The sequence below is a fragment of the Zalophus californianus genome, chromosome 5, assembly GCF_009762305.2.
Source record: "Zalophus californianus isolate mZalCal1 chromosome 5, mZalCal1.pri.v2, whole genome shotgun sequence".
NCBI classification, from domain to species: domain Eukaryota; kingdom Metazoa; phylum Chordata; class Mammalia; order Carnivora; family Otariidae; genus Zalophus; species Zalophus californianus.
The window spans coordinates 74,317,621-74,334,845 of NC_045599.1; the positions used below are offsets into that span (position 1 = coordinate 74,317,621).

At 37.6% G+C, this 17,225-nt stretch overlaps 1 long non-coding RNA gene across 1 annotated transcript in view; it reads left to right on the forward strand.

Annotated features, from left to right (window-relative positions):
- The window catches only part of LOC113929416, a 189,403-nt gene extending 172,943 nt beyond the window's left edge, over positions 1–16,460 (forward strand). The window contains exons 3-4 of the long non-coding RNA XR_003522183.1: positions 14,730–14,804; positions 16,341–16,460. This is a non-coding gene — a long non-coding RNA (uncharacterized LOC113929416). The remainder of the gene's footprint in view (positions 1–14,729; positions 14,805–16,340) is intronic.
- Positions 16,461–17,225: the final 765 nt, after the last annotated feature.

Genomic DNA, 17,225 nt, shown 5'->3' on the forward strand with positions numbered 1-17,225 from the left:
TGAGTATAGTTGACACACAATATTACATTAGTTTCAGGTGTACAATTTAGTGGTTCTATAGGTTTATACATTACGCACCACAAGTGTAGCTACTGTCACTATACAACGGTATTACAGTATCATTAACTATATTCCTTATGCTGTGCCTTTTATTCATGTGACTTATTCATCCATAACTGGAAGCTTGTATCTCCCACTTCTCTTCACCCATTCTGCCCAGCCCTCCCCCACCTCCCCACTGGCAGCCATCAATCTGTTCTCTGTATTTATAGGTCTCATTCTGCTTTTTATTTGTTTATTCATTTTTTTAGATTCCCTATATAAGTGAAATATGGTATTTGTCTTTTTCAGTCTGACTGACTTCACTTAGCATAATATCCTCTAGGTCCATCCATATTGTTGCAAATGCCACGATCTCATCCTTTTTTATGGCTGAGTAATGTTAATCAAGTAAGATGCCAAGGTTTTGAGGATTTTTGAGCTTGATACAATATGGAAGTAATTTTTCAACTGGAAACAGTAAAGAGATTATAGATTAATACAAAAGAAGATATACGTGTTGACAGTGGCACTTGCGACTGGGTATATTTTTCACTTTTCTGAGTGAAACTAAACTACCATTTCTCAGGCACAGGGAGTGTCTTTTCCTTCCTCCTAAACCCCTTCTGATCAAGATTGCTCCATAACCCTGAATCCCATGGATTCTCAATAGTAAATATTAATTAAATAGAAAGAGACTAGTGGCTACATTGGTAACAAGAATGCTATTAATATCTTAAAGTTATTTGGAACTCAGTGAAGTTATATTGTTTTGCAGAGATTCTTTATTTTCAAGATTTTATTTACACGTGTCAGAGAGAATGGGAGCAAGCTTGGGGAGAGGGGCAGAGGGAGAGAGAAAGAATCTCAAGCAGACCACACTGAGCATGGAGCTGGATGCAAGGCTTGATCCCAGGACCCTGAGATCGTGACCTGAGCTGAAATCAAGAGTCAGGTGCTTAACCGACTGAGCCACCCAGGTGTTCCCACAGAGATTCTTTAACAATGTGCCTTTAAGCTAGGGCTGCAGCGTCCAAACTTTTCTGACATAGAATTTTGTGGAAATTGTACTTAATTTGGAGGAATATACTATTACAATACTAAACAATTCGAAGGAACTTTTCATTTCCCAATATATTTGCCCTGTGGTAATGAAAAGTTGATCATAGGGATGCCTGGGTGGCTCAGTCGGTTAAATATCTGCCTTCGGCTCAGGTCATAATCCTAAGGTTCTGGGATCGAGTCCCGTATCGGGCTCCTTGCTCAGCAGGGAGCGTGCTTCTTCCTCTGCCTGGTTCTCCTTCTGCTTGTGCTCTCGCTCTCTCTCGCTCTCTCTCTCTCTGACAAATAAATAAATAAAAATAAAATCTTTAAAAAAAAGAGTTGATCAGGGTGCCTGGGTGGCTCAGTCATTAAGCATCTGCCTTCAGCTCAGGTCATGGTCCCAGGGTCCTGGAATTGAGCCCTGCATCGGGCTCCCTGCTCTGCGGGAAGCCTGCTTCTCCCTCTCCCCCTGCTTGTGTTCCCTCTCTCGCTGTGTCTCTCTCTGTCAAATAAATAAAATCTTTAAAAAAAAAAAGAGTTGATCATATATGTGAGTTGAATCTAATAAGTGAAGTTTTGTGGATAAGCAAAGTTTTGATTTTTATTATTGTGGAGATAGTGGAATGACATTTAATGCACCAACAGATTTCTAAAGATAGATCTACATCGCCATCAACTTCCTTTTTTGGAGAGAAGAAAGGAATCCAATTTTAAGCCTCTGTCTCTTTAAAAAAAAATGCGAGGTGGTGAACTACGTGGCACTTTTGATTATATGTTGAAACTGCACTAAGTCCCTGAAATCCAAGAGAATATTGCACTCTGGTCCTTTGTGCAGAATACTCACATGAGTGCTCACAGGAACCAATCCAGAAGCAAATTGCTGCTGATGGTAACTGACAGCATGAATTACTGCACTCTCAGAGACTCTGCCAGCATCAACCCGTATGATCTCACTTTTGCTCATATGGCAAGCAGAATTTGTGCATGTGCTAGAACCAGCCTCCCAAGTTCAGGGAACAGCAAGGTCTCTCAGCAGTTGTTTGAAAATAGCCAGCACCTTTAAAATGAATCACTGTGGCGTCTCATCAGCTCACCATTATAAAACCAGGGAAATTTTTTCTTTGCTGAGTTTCTGACCCTAATCATGTAAAGTCCCTTAGAAAAAGAGAAACTGACTCATCTGTTTATTCATCATATGAAAACCAGACAAGTCAATGAATATGGAAGACAACATCAATTTCTCTTCCACAAGCTGAACTGCCTCTGTGTCTGCCACTCCCTATGGTCCATTTCGAGACATTCTGCTGCTGGTAATTGTCATGTTGATGACAACCTTTAGAAATCATCCTCTAATTTGGAATAAATAAGAATATTGAAAAAAGAATTATACTCTTTATTAAAAATGCTCAATTAGGGGCGCCTGGGTGGTTCGGTTGGTTAAGCAGCCAACTCTTGGTTTTGGCTCAGGTTGTGATCTCAGGGTCATGAGATCTAGTCCCAAGTGGGGCTTGGTGCTCAGCGCAGAGTCTGCTTGTCCCTCTCCCTTCCTTGCTGCCCCCCCTCCCCTCTCTCTTTCTCTAAAATAAATAAAAATAAAATCTTTAAAAAATGCTCAATTAAACTAAAATATATATGACATAAAATGCTCTAAAATGAATTTATATTTGTGTATACCAACAGAACCAAGATCACTGAAATATAATTCAAATATAAGAAGAGCTCATCCCAAATGTACATGTCTGGAAAGAAAAGCAGGAACTGAAAACATTCTTCCAAAGGATGAAATCATAGACCCAATTTTCACAACCCAAGATCAGTCTTGAGAGTACTTCTCTTATTTCAGACTCTTACAAAACTTACCTAAATAGTACCAAAATTATAGGGAGGAAAAAAAAAAAACTTATGGTTTAATGCCCTTGCCATCATTAGCAATATAATCTACCATTTCTGGGAAAACAGACTTTCTGAGGTCTTGAACTCTGTTCTTGGCAGGTAAGAAGCCTCCCAGGTCATCTTTAAAGGCATATTTATTTTTAATGCTTAAGTCTACACATGTTTTCTGTTAATAAGTTGGAATCTTAAACAAGATTGTTATTCACTCTATTTATTTACCTTAGAAAGTACTCAGTTCTTCTGAAACAATGGTCCCTTTGAAAATGGGTGGGAAATAGAATTTAAAATTGAATTAAAATAGAGGGGAAAATAGCCTTTCTTTTTTCAGTGCATGTTTTTGCTTTCTCCAGAAGGAGTAATGGACTTCCGCCTGTACAGGATATTTCTTCTGAGTTAGCACTGCTCTAATGAAAAAGAGAGAATGGGAGAGCCTTGTCTATCATGGGGAGCACAGGGTCACTGAGGTACCCTGAAGGGATGGTTTTTAGATTGGACAGTCCTTCCTGTCTAGGGAAAGGTAAAGGTAGAAGATAGACAATCCCAGCATGGTAATATGAGGTCATGCAACAGATAGTGGGCACACAGAGGAATGAGCACTTGCCTCTCAACATGGGTGTTCCACGGGCCTCTCCTGTTCAACAAATTCAAAACTCAGCCAATCACCTCTTGTTCCTCCTTCTGTATTCCTGATCTCAGTGAAGGTCTCACTGTCCACCCAAGGAAGAATGCAGAGAAACTAGGGATTCACTCTTGCTACTTTCCATCCCTTGTGTACCTCACCCAATCTATCACCAAGGCCTTTCACTTCTAACTCAGTTATCTCTTTCAAATTCTCAAATTCTCTTTCATGTCCTTCATTCCCATTCTAAGTACTCATATCATCTCCTTTACAAATAAGTCTCCTAACTGCCTTAGTGTTGTTCTCTCTGATCTGATCTCTACAGTTTCTAAAAGATACATCTGATCATCTCATTCTTCTGCTTAAAAGGATACCTGTTGCCTTCAAGGAAAAAAAAAAAAGAAATCTGTACTCCTTTAAATGGCATATTTACCTCTCAATCAGCATTCTTTCTCCCCACCCTTGCTTCATCATAGTTTCTGTTTTGAATGATCTCCCCTCCTTCTTTCTTCTGTTAAGTAATTTCTACATGCCTTTTAAATTTTGATTCAGCTGTTACCTCATCCAGGAAACCTTCCCTGACCCTCTTTCAGACCCTTATCACAAAATCTTCCCGAAGTACCCCTTTGGACCACTGTGTCTCGCGTGCATCTAGAGGGCAGGGGCGGTGTTTTCATTTAGCTGGCTTAACATTTAGCACAGTGCCTGGCAGGTGAATGGATGCAGGGGATTATCAGAGAAAGTCACACGGAGAAGGTGGAATTGAACTGAATCACTCTTGGGAGGGAAATAAAATGAAGTAGTGACTGATATTTGAGGCAGAAGGAGTAAAGTGCAGGAGGATGAGAGAGTTTGCCATGTATAGAGAACATTAAGTGGTTTAGAGCTGCTGGAAAACAGAAGGTGAGATAAAGAATTCTGTAGCATGAGCCATGTTCAGAGTTATAACACATTTGTTATAATCTGTGACCAGCTTAGAAAGTCTGGTCACAAATTAGAAAGACCAGTTTGGAAAGGCTTTTTATTGCTCTTCTTGAAGCTTTAGGTATAGTTAAGAATGAGGTGTCCAAACAAGATTACACGAAGTAACATTCTTATACACTTATATTTAACAAATAAGCCCTTTTGACACAGAAAACATACAATATACTTTAATTTTGTTATTTATGCGAAATTATAAGATACAAATATGAAGATATATATATATGAATGAATATTTGTTCATAGCAGGCTATATGAGGTACAATCAGCCATGGGACACACGTCTAACATAGTGAGATAAATGTCTTGGGTTAATATTGTGGCATATCTCTGGGATGATATAGAGCCTCCTTGGGTGGTAATATCAGAGGTCTAACTTTGCAAATATGAGCTGGGAGCCGAATATGAGCTGGGAGGCCTTTCACAACTCTCAGTCCCTTATCTCCTTCTTATCTGCCCTGCATGTAGAAAACTTCAGTGGGAAGATCATGCTGGAAGCATTTACTCCAGTGAGCTTTCTCTGCTTATTTCCATTTTTTTTCTCCTTTTTAACTACTTAGAAAATGACAAAACAAAAGAAAGTTAAAATGAAAAAAGGAAAAATTTTTGAAAAATTAGACTAGAAAATGAAGAGCACGTTAAAGAAAATGTTTGGAAAAAATTAAAATTGCTGAGGTGAATATTTTAGAAAAAAATAAAATAAGGCATTTTCACATTTCAAGTAAAATAGGCCACAAGCTCAATGGAAATATTTAATTACTGTAGTTGAAGAAAATTTTCAGTGTAATTTCTTCATGCAAACAGTGGATGCAGGAATAAGTAAGTCCAGCTTGGATCAACCTAGTGAGCAAACAAATCCCCCTGACCTTGCTGGAAAGTTCAGCTATCCATCCTCCAGGGTACTGGAAAAGTCCAAGCTGCATCTAGAACCAAAACACCAAACAGATGACCCGTTTAATCAAGATAATTGTTCTATTTGCTAATATATGTCTATATACAAAGTTGTGACTGAATATCCTGCTTTCCTTTTTCTTTTTCTTATACCCTTCTTGTAGTTGTTTTCTCTTCTTGCCATCAGGTAAGAATGCATGGGTGTCTCAGAATATTCACAACAGGAAACATGCTTACAATGCTTACATTGCTCATAAAATGAGCAAGCTGTTATTTCTTCATTCCCTGATAGAATCTCTTAAAATCTTCATTTGGGCTGAAATTTTCCAGATTACATTTGGGCCTTGGTTCAATGTTGTTAGAAAAGTGCAAAGTTGATATATCAGTATTTTTCTCCCCCTGGAGTTAGTGCAAAAGTTTTTCTTCCTGGGGTGTGGCCAAATCCTGATGAGTTTCCAGATTCTGTGCATCAAGGCCTGCCTTTGACTTTTGCCTCCTTCCTGGGGCTGTTGTCCCCTTCTGAGGTGACTTGAGACACATGGCATCAAATGGTCTTGAAGAGTCACGGTCAAGCTCACAAGGAGGTTATCAAGACTTGCAAACCACTGTTTGCAGCTTTTCCTCATTTCTCTGTGCATAACTGTGTTTCAGGCCTTTGTTTCTCAGCTGGAGATAAAGGGGGTGGGGGGCAGATGGCTAGAACATCACTGGTGACTTGGTGGTAGAAGTCAGGGTAGGAAGAACCCGGCTTCCCTAACTCTTATCCTGTGTTTTTATTTTTCTCAATAGTTTGGTCTTATTTGTAGCTTCACTAGGAGAATAGGGGAAAATACCATTTTATACTTTAAGTGACTTTACATACAAATAATTAATAAAAAAAAGCCAAACTTGTAATATTTTGTTATAGTTAGTTGTATAAATATGCAGACATTAAAATAGACAAGCTAGAGGCTATTATAACATTCCTTTTTTTGTTGTATAAACATACCAAAAAAGATTAGAAGTACTCATTTCATTTGTTGTTTTTTAAACAATTGGAAAACCTCAGTGACATCAGTTTTCAAAACATTTTTCTTATTTCTATAAAATGGAGGAAGAAGATAATAAGAGCTGTGTTAACTTCTTATTTATATGCATAACATTAAAAAAAGTTTTCATTTTTAAATAAATGCCTTTTATATTTAGTATCCATCTTTAACTTCCTCAGCGGGGTTCTTAATATTCTTGGTAAAACTTTGTGAGTTCTCTCTCTGTTCTCTTTCTGTTGTGTACTTCCATATCTTATGCCCTGGCAAACAGCCCTCTGGGTGAGAAGTTCCATCCACAATTCCTAGGGTGTCTCCTAGTTAGCCTGTTAGTAGTCTATAGAGCACTACTGAGAAGGCATCTGGTAATTTGAACTGGAGACTCTTGGCTAGTCAAGAAGTCCTCTTTTGAGCTTGGGAGCAGGGTCTGGGGCCAGGTGTGGGCTTCACCTCCAGAACCCTCCCTCAGGCTGGGGTAAGGTAGGGAGGAAAGCAGTAGCAGTATTCTGCACAGTCTCACCTAGGATTTACTTACAGCTGGGTCTAGAGGAAGGCCTTTAATCATGGGGTCCATTTTGGGAAAGGATGGATTGATTTTAAATCAAGGGTAGGTGAAGTTTTGAACGCATCCAAATAATGGTGTTAGAGGTCAGATTTTTACCATATAAATATTGGACATAATGTGTGCTTTACAAAGGTTGGTGGAAAATTCAAATGCAATATTGTATTAATTTACTTATTCAACTATTTATTGAGTATATTCTATAAGCCAGGTGCTATGATATGATATGCTGATAGTCATAAACAAATACAGTACAGTCTTCATCCTAATATGGTCTAAAAATATGATGTCTCTGGATGTATAGTATTAATTATAACAAGAGAGTACCTATTTTAAAACTAATTCCTGTTTTTGCTTTGATGAAATAAAAATTATATGTAGTAGGTGATTAGCTAATTACCATTTCCAGGTACTTTAAAATAGAACAAAAATATTTATAACAATTATTTAATAATTTAAATAATTTAAAAATTAATTAAAATAGTTTGAAAAGAAATATTTTGTATTTTGGTAGCCAATATGTGTACATTTTGTCCAAGTAGAAAAAAATCTCAGCAAAACTAGGTCCCTTTAAAGTTATTTGGAATTTATTTCAGAAAAACTGATAATTCTAGATCTATTGCCAATAATTGAATTAAACATTACTTTTTATTTCTTTATTATCTTTGATTTTTTTCTGTCTCCCTATTTTTCTTTCAGCATAGTATCCAGAAGAAAGAGCTTCTGGACCTGCATTCAAAAAGTTGGTTTAAGTCCAGTCTTTCCTCTTCGTGGTTGCATAACCTTGGGAAGTCACATTTACTGTATCTTGGCCTAGGTTCTTCATCTGTAAAATGATAGGATTATATTGAATAATAGAGATCCCTTCCAATTTTAACATTCTCTGGTTCTTTAATCTTCCGGATTTGAGGGTAAAATGTAGATGCAGGGACATGAACACATGTTGAGAAATGCTATTAAAAATAGAAGCAACCCAGAAGTTTGGATTTAGTTGGAGTTACAAATGAGTTCTGGTTTGCTTACAGTACAACACTGACTTCTGTACTTGTTACACTTTACCAATTCATATCTTCCAAGGAAAATGCACATGTGTGGGTAAACAAGGCATTTGGGATGATTGTAGCATTTACTCAGCAGAAATTCAGAGCCATTTCAAACTAGAGATAGTGGCATTGTCTTTGGCCAGGGCAGGTACAGCTCAGATAACATCACGCGCAGATTATGTACCAAGGTGCAGCTGTATAACAGCACTAGCTGGAAGGCATCCTGTTGACTCAAGGCCCAGGATCCCTGCTCACTTCTGACAGTTGCTTACTTAGACTTTCCTGATCCCTTCCTAAACTGGAAGGCCTCTCTTCCTCCTTTATGTTCCAATTCACTTGCATTTGGTCTTATATTACAATTAGTTGCATACAACTCTCACACTCGGTGGTTCCTAAACTCCCTGAGAGAACCCAGTTTGTCTGGTTTACATGTGTATTTCCCATGGTGCCTGGCACAAAGTAGGCGCTCATTTTTCTTGAAATAAATATTTCAACTCAGTAGCTGGGACTACTGAAGTCAAAAACAACTGCAAGAGAATCGTGTTTTATATTCTTAAGTTCTAACCCAAGGGCAGAGCTTAATAGAGGTACTGAAACCCGAGCTTGATAGTGGCAGAATGGCATCCAATGAAAAGTCTCATTTCTACCTAGGTATGGGAATCTTGGCAGCTCAGTCAAGCTGAAAACAGTCTTGCCTGGGATTTTGGAAGGAGGCTCAAATGCCTTTGTAGTTACCCAAGGGATGACGTTCACCTTAGGTCAGCCCAGTCAGTGGTCCACTCTCCCACCTGGGGCTGTCTGCGTTCTTCCATAGAGCCTGGCCGTGGATCATACTGTTTCATCACACGATTCATTACTTGCTGTCTATATAGGCCTAAGGCTTTATGTTGCACAAAAAAGTGCTAGCCTGAATAGAGAATGAGACACTAAAAAAAAAAAAAATCTACTATAGCGATTCAGTGGCAAAATACTCTGTTGTCTCTTTTGCAAATCTCATTCTTCTCAGTTAAAATCATTTTTAACTTTCTTAATGTTTTCTTCTATAAATGTAATAATATGTGTATTACTATATTTAGTTATGGTGAATATAATCTATTAACTTATTTCTTGATTAATCAATTTTCATTATTATTGATGATTTTCTGCTGTGAATGTTGTAGATTTAATTTATTGAAACAGTTCTCAACTTTTCTTCCATTATTTCTCCCAATATTTGGTATTTTATTATTACTTTCAGGTTTTCTGTTGTAACTTTTTTCACCTACAATAATAGTATGTTTTATTTCTTATTCCCTCAACTTTAAGTTTGTCTATTGAATCAATATTATATAAGATGGTGAAAATATTCAGGGGCCCTTTCAATGTTATGGCTTGTGTCTTTCTGCATTTTATTCCTTTTTTTTTAAATTTACTTTCCTTTATTTTCTTTGTTCTCCTTCTGGACCCCCAGTGGGTTGAACATTGAACTTTGTGGATTGATACTTTGTGACTCTTACATTCTCTGTCATGTGTTTCTTTGTATTTTTTCATTCTATGTTATGATATTTTAAAAATTTTGCTGCTCTTTTATGAATTTTTGAGTTTTGCATTTAAAAAAATTTTGGTTCTTACTGTGATCTCTCCCATTTTTATAGATTCTTGTTCTTGTTTTTAAGGTTACAACATCATTTAAAAACTCCTGAGGATTTTTGGGGTGCCTGAGTGGCTCAGTTGATTAAGCTTTGGACTCTTGATTTTGGCTCAGGTCATGATCTCAGGGTCGTGGGATCAAGCCCCGCGTCAGGCTCTGCACTTGGTGGGGAAGTCTGCTTTAGATTCTCTTTCCCTCTGCTCCCCCACCCTCTCTCCCTAAAATAAATAAATACATCTTAAAAAAAAAAAACTTCTGAGTATTCTAATTAGAATTAAAAAAAACCGGATTTCTTCATTTTCTTGCACTTCCACTATATTCTACTGAAGTCTACAGCTGATTTTATCTTGATCTTCCTCTTTTTTTAAGATTTTATTTATTTATTTGAGAGAGAGAATGAGAGATAGAGAGCACGAGAGGGAGGAGGGTCAGAGGGAGAAGCAGACTCCCTGCTTAGCAGGGAGCCCGATGTGGGACTTGATCCCGGGACTCCAGGATCATGACCTAAGCCAAAGGCAGTCGCTTAACCAACTGAGCCACCCAGGCACCCTCTTGATCTTCTTCTTTAATGCTGTTAGTCTTCCTCATCTGTCTGGTAGTCCTGACTTATTATTTAGGCTTATTCTTACTCTGTTTAGGTTGATTATTCCAGGTTAGGGTTGCAGGTTTTCTTGGCAGTTTCTTTCCCCAAGATGTCTCGTCCCTGAATTAAAGGCTCTTTGTATGTAGGTAGAGCTTATTATCTGGAGGATTTGCCTAAGGGTGAGTGGGTAAGGTAAACCAGAGCTCACACTAGCAGCCTGTACTTTTCCCAGGAAGCCTACTCAATTCCTTTAGGTGCCTGCGCTGTTTTTATCTTGGAGGAACGAACACTGGATTTCCATTTATTCTGCATGCAGAGATCCTGGTGTGTGTTACGTGTGTGTGTGTGTGTGTTTGAGAGAGAGAGAGAGAGAACTAATGCAGCTATTTTATTGAAGGACTTTAAGTAAGCCCCCTATTTCTACTGTCCCCCAGTATACCTGCTCAGTCTGAGCTAGGAGCCTTTCCAAAGTCCCATTGAAGTTAGGCTCTGCCCTTCACTGTGGCCCCCTTCTGTTCTATGCTGCAGCCTCCTGTGCTCCATTTCACTTATCCATAGGGTTTTGTCTGCTTTCTACCTAGGAATTTGTTGATCTAAGTTTAAAAAAATGAGTAAAAAAAAAAAAAACAAAACAAAAGCCCAAACCTAACCAAGATTCAAATTTCATCTCCAGAGACTGAATTCTTAAACTTTATGCTATATTGCTTCTTATAATCATGCTATCAAAAAAAAAACCTCCTCAAAAAAATTAAGAATAGAACACTATGATCCAGAAATCGCACCTAAAAGATACAAAAACACTGATTCAAAGGGATATATGCACCCCTATGTTTATTGCAGCATCATTCACATTAGTCAAAATACGGAAACAGCCCGTGTCCCTCAATAGATGAATGGATAAAGAAGAAGTGATATATATATATAATATATATATATAATATATATATATATTAGGGATATTGCTCAGCCATGAAAAAGAATGAAATCTTACCATTTGCAACAACACAGATAGAGCTAGAGAATATAATGTTAAGTGAAATAAGTCAGTCAGAGAAAGACAAATACCATAAGATCTCACTCATATGTGGAATTTAAGAAACAAAACATATGAGCAAAGGAAAAAGGGAGAGAGAGAGAAATCCAGAAATGGACTCTTAACTGTAGAGAATAAACTGTTGGTTACCAGAGGAGAGGTGGGAAGGGGAATGAGGCAAAGAGGGAATGGGGATTAAAGAGTACAGTTATCATGATGAAAATAAAATAAAAAAAAAAAACCATGAGGATAGAATAAAGTTGGATTATCAAATAAAAGCTGGTGAAATATTTTCTTAAAAAATAAAGACATTTTTGAAAAAACACTCAAAAAATTAATATAATTCTATGGTGATGAAGAATGCTGAATTACGAACTTCTGGTCACACAATTTAATATAGTCTCAATGGAAAGAAAATGGGGAAGCAGGTAGAAAACCTGGCATATTTGCAGGTGAGAGAAGCTGTCTAATAAAGCTAGAAGATACCTATGTAAATTGTACACGAGAGAACATATAACTAAGGGGAATACAAAGCGACTAGGATAAGAATGTCAAGAGAGTTAACACCAAAGATTGGCTGAGGCTCACAAAAACCACTAGAGACAGCAGCAGCAATTTTTAGTGCTATTTTCAGAGCAATAGATAGATGAAAATTATAGGTCCATTGCTTGAGAATGATGGTATCATGTTAAAAGAAAACACTACACATCCACTTTTCTTCTGCCTCTACCAAGAAGAATGATCTTTAAGCTGACAACATTGAGAGATCATTACATTAAGAGGTCATTGATATAAACAATGAGAGGAGTCTAGTGATAACAAATATTTTAGATGAATCCAAACTCCAGATCATGACAAATTGCATTTTAGGCAGTTCACAATCTAAGTGATATGATCATAGTACTACCATATTCTTTGAGAAATTTTGGAGAACAGGGAAAAAATTCAAAAGAATGGAGAAAGGTACTTATGACCCTAATTTTCAAAACTTTCCACCCTATCAGTGTCAGTCTTGGCTATGTGTATTGCTGTGGCCAATGAAAAGTGAGGGGTGACCTTAGCTACTTCCAAGCAGAATCATTAAGAAGAACTAGCACTGTGTTTTCTGCCATTACTGTTGAAAAATAAGTTATCAGCTATTTCAATAACAGCATAGATGTTATATTTCTCAACTTTACACAACATAGGACCCATTACATAAGATACTCTCTAGAAAAAAGAGTATGTTAGATGGAAATATTAGAATGAAAATGGTATCAGTTGAAAAGATACTGAAGCAAATGTGATAAAATTTATAACTTGAAGTGTTTAACCTGAATAAATATGTCACTGGAAGTTTTGTAAGCATCAATTGTATTGAATGAAGGAAAACTGCTTCTTTGAATTTAGGTGAAACCAGATAGCATGGATGGGTCCAAACCTCAAATAACAATTAGTGTGCTGGTGCCTCTATAAAAGTGAAGGTGGAGCTATATTAACAGAGTTGTGTGTCCAGATTATCAAGGGGATCTGTGATGAAGGATTCTCTAAAAATCATAAAGAGATAGCATTTTGTTATGGCATCAATATTTGAATATCCACTTAATATCGTGTGCTTTATTATTGTCTATTTAAAAGTTATGTCCAAAACAATCAGTTATCTGAACATCAACACAAACTGAGAGCATTGAACTGATTTTAAAATAAGATTTGCTTTGAGCTTGCAAGAGAAATTAGCCTCACATGAGGAAAAGAAGCCATGGGCCTAATTATGAAATATGGATAAGTAAACTTGCCAAACAGATACCATGTTTGTGCCACAATTTTTTATTTATAAGATCAATGACTCTTTCCAATCTCAAATCTCATGTTAGCTTAAAATGATGTTAAATATATGTTTATTTCTGTGAAAGAGGACTTTCATTGGACCCTTTGTTACTTTGAAATGATTTTTTTATTTTCATGAATGTTTCATTCTGTTATAGCTTGAGTGACTACCTTAGCAATAGAATTATCAGGCAGAATTACAGAACACCTCAAAGGTCTTCTTACTTTTTTTTAGAATCTGCAGTTCTGATCTGGACTGTTGTCCTTGTTGAGTTTCTATCCCACGCTTCTCCGTATAGATTATCTAAAAGGCTTTGACTGTTGACAGGAGGCTAGGCCCTGAATTACCGGCATAAGAAACTAGACTGAAGCCATCGATCAATTGAATATATAAACATTGCTCGAAATTTTTGGAAGGTCTAATCCCTGAGATATTATTTTCCTAATATCCTTTGAGCCATTCAACCCATTAGAAATATATTCTCATAAACACATTTCCCTTTTCTTCTTCATCGTCTTCATTCTTTCTTCTTCATCTAGGCCCTATTATTATATTCTAGGCATATTATTCATTCATATATTCAACAAAAGCCTAGTGGGAGCTAACAATTTACTCCAGGCACAATGCTAGGTATAACAAGACCCCTGCTCTCATGATGCGATATTTTGATAAGGAGAAAGAGATGATAAACTTGCAGATAAATACATAAAAAATTCATCTAGTGACAAGTTCTGTAAAGAAAATTAAATGGAACCAGAGAATTGTTGGGGCATTCTTCTTTAGATGGGATAGCTTGGAGAATATATTTCAAATATTTCTTATTTGAAATAAGACTTGGTCACTGGGAGCAGCTGTGAGAGGAGAGCTCTCAGGAGAGACAATAACCAGGCAAAGGTCCTGGGGCCAGAATAAGCTGGGGAATTGAGAGGCTAGTGTAGTACTATTGTAATGAAAACTTGGCAGGTATAAAAGACAGTTAGAAATAAGGCAAGGGCCAGATAAGGCAGGATCTCACAGGTAGGAATCTGAATTTATTCTAAGGGTCATAGGTTCTAATCAGGGAGTGATATACTTTTACAAAGTATTTTACAAAGATAACTCAGGCTCCGTGTAGAGAATGGACCACAGTCAGGTAAGAGTGGTTTGAGGAAGACTAGCTAGAAGGCTGTTGCATTCATTCATGCTATTGTTTTCAAGAATTTACTTTTTGTATGTAGAAGAATACAGAAATGAATACAAATAAAAATATAGAAATATAGAAAATTCCTTAATTTATTTCACCAAAGGAAGGGAAAGTGAGGAAGTTACCTATCATTTTGTTAAATCTTAAGTACAACTGGAGGGGATGGGACATGTGTTGAACATTTTTTTTTTTAAAAGGGAAGTTATGTTGACGTGACTGTTGATGGGCCATGGGCCACGCAATGTTACAGGTGTTTCGGTGGACTGGTTCTCCTCTAGTTATTCCTCTTCACAGATGAGGAAATGAAGGCGCAGAGCTATGAAGTCACTGGCTCAGGGTCCCACAGACAGTGAGGGGCTAACCCAGGATTTCAAGCCAGATTTTTCTCTTCTCCAGGCTGGGCTTCCTCTTCAGGGGAGAGGACTTGAGAATCTGTAGTGAAAGGAGAGAGGCTGAAGAACTGCTCCCCAGGTATGTGCACTGCCTCCCTCAATCCTCATATGGCTTTAACTCCTCCTCCAAGTCCTCTCTGCCTGCTGCGGTTTTTACCTCTGGGCCTTGCTTTCACCTCCACTTTTCCTCAATCTACCCTTCCCATAGGCCTTTACTGAGAAATATCTCTGTAAGTATGTGGTTGCTAAAATGAAAAGAAATATCCCCCCTATTTTTGTCACTAAATTTCCGACTCTGGTAGCCCCAGTACTCATTGGCTTTAACAGCTGCTCTCTCTTTCTCTGTGGGTACTCTTCTTGTGTCTAAAGGGGGAACCAGGAGAGCAGGGATTCCTCAGCTAGAGGGACATAAAGCTTTCCCCTCTGTGGTTTGTCCCCATACATGCTGAGACACTCATTCATCAGCTCAGCCTTCTCACAGGTATACTCTTGGTCACAGCCGGCTCCAGGAGATTACTTGTCTCGCTACTGAATTTTCTTTATATGCTTTTTTTTTTAAGTATGTATGAAATTATAGTCTTGAGCTTTCCTTTTTCATACACAAACTAATCATTATGAAACCCAATAATGACCCCTGAGAGAAAAACCACACGGAGCACAAGGGCTCAGACGTGGGGTGAGGGTGTTGGACAACAGACATCGTTCCCGGACCTATGGACGCAATTCTTTCCGGGAGGTCAGTGCACTACATTTTTATGACTTGAACTATTTTTTCAGGATATTATGCCATAGTTTCCGCAAAGCACAATTTTGTGTTGTAATGCCTATTTTGCATGTGCCGTATCATTGCTGAGCCTGAAATCTCAAGGTTCGAGCAACATGTATTATTGATCTGATGATTTGACTTAAACATAGGAGAGGAGAAAGTTTAAAGGACCAGAAAATCAGAAACAATCCATGAGATAAAAGGACTGGTTTTCTGTAATCCCTTTGACAAAAATCCTTTAACATTTTATTCTTATGGGTTATGCTACTACCGGATGGTTAACTTGATTATTTGCCTTGGAGTATAATAAAAGAGTGCAAGGGAGAAGTTTCTTTTAAATTTGAGATTTAAATGTGATTTATCTCCCAGAACATAGAAGGTGGAGATATCTGAGCATTTTACTTTTGGGAGACAAAGATTTTGGTGCTCAGTTTTTTGTTTTTTTTTTTCTCACTGGTCTCACAGGTCTTTATTCAAAATTAGCTGTCCAAAATGATTTGACTTTTATAGAATAAACATAAGTTTTTAGGCAGTAGGCTTCTCCGCAGTGGGTTTCTTTTCTGCAGGTTTCTTGTCAGTTGCTGGTTTCTTGGTAGCTGCAGCCTTTTTCCCCACCACAGGTTTCTTCTGCTTCTTCACACCAACAACCTTCTTTCCTTTCTTCCCTACCACAGGCTTCTTGCCTGGAACCCCCTTCTCATCTGATTTGGCTTCTAAGGCTGCTGCTGCCTTATCCATTCAGAGTTTGTGATTTGTGGCCTGGCGAAGAATGGTATTCCGGTGCGTGGTCTTTCCATATGGGTTTTGCTTCAACATGATTCTCAGGTTCTTCAATGGATTCTTCTTCAGGACTCTGTGATGAATCTTCTTGCATGGTGCTCAGAGGGCTCTTTGGATCTCTGGACTTCTCAAGATTCTGCTAAGGTCTGTATTATATCTTATGCATGGGAAGGTTGTAGTTACTCTTGAGGGAGGCAGCCTTACGCCAAGTGCCATACAGATCGTCTAACTTGTGGGAAGCACTTTCAGTCCAAATGCAGAAACATCCCACATGCTTGTTCTTAGGCCAAAATTAGAACAAGGGAAACGTTTGGCACATTTACCTCTCAGAAAAGTTGACAGATCTCACTTTTTATTTTCTCGCAAAATCTGCTTTTGAGACTCAAGTACTCTTTCATATCATATTGATAACATCGTTTAAAACATGATCTCTCCCAAAGAAATTTGTAGTTTACCACAGACCAAATCTTAGGTGAAAGAAAGGACTCTCCTGAGTATGATTTATCTATGTATTTGTTCGTTTGCTTCTTTTTAAAAGTTTATATTGTACTTTGTTCCAAAAAGGAAATTTGAGGCCATGTATCATACAATAAGAAAAAAAAAAATAATTGAGAACATTAGGATGACTCTAATATTGAGATTTGGGGTTTTAGGAAAAAATTCTTTGTTGTTTTGTTATTGCTGTTATCAGGAACCCTTATTTTACCTTGAAATCTTAACAGGACAGAGGTGGGATGGAGTCACCAACCACTTACAGCAGCCCAATCTTTCAGCATGTGTTAAGACAATTTATGGTGAAAAAGTATTTTCTTGTGTTTCTCAGCTTGCTTGGGGCATTTAGTACAGTTTACTATTCCAGGTTTAGTTCTTTAGTATCCTTCTCTTTGGTTATTTATTAACCTCCCTTTAAAGTACAACTTAATCATTCAAGGAAGGTACAAAGTTCAGTTAATG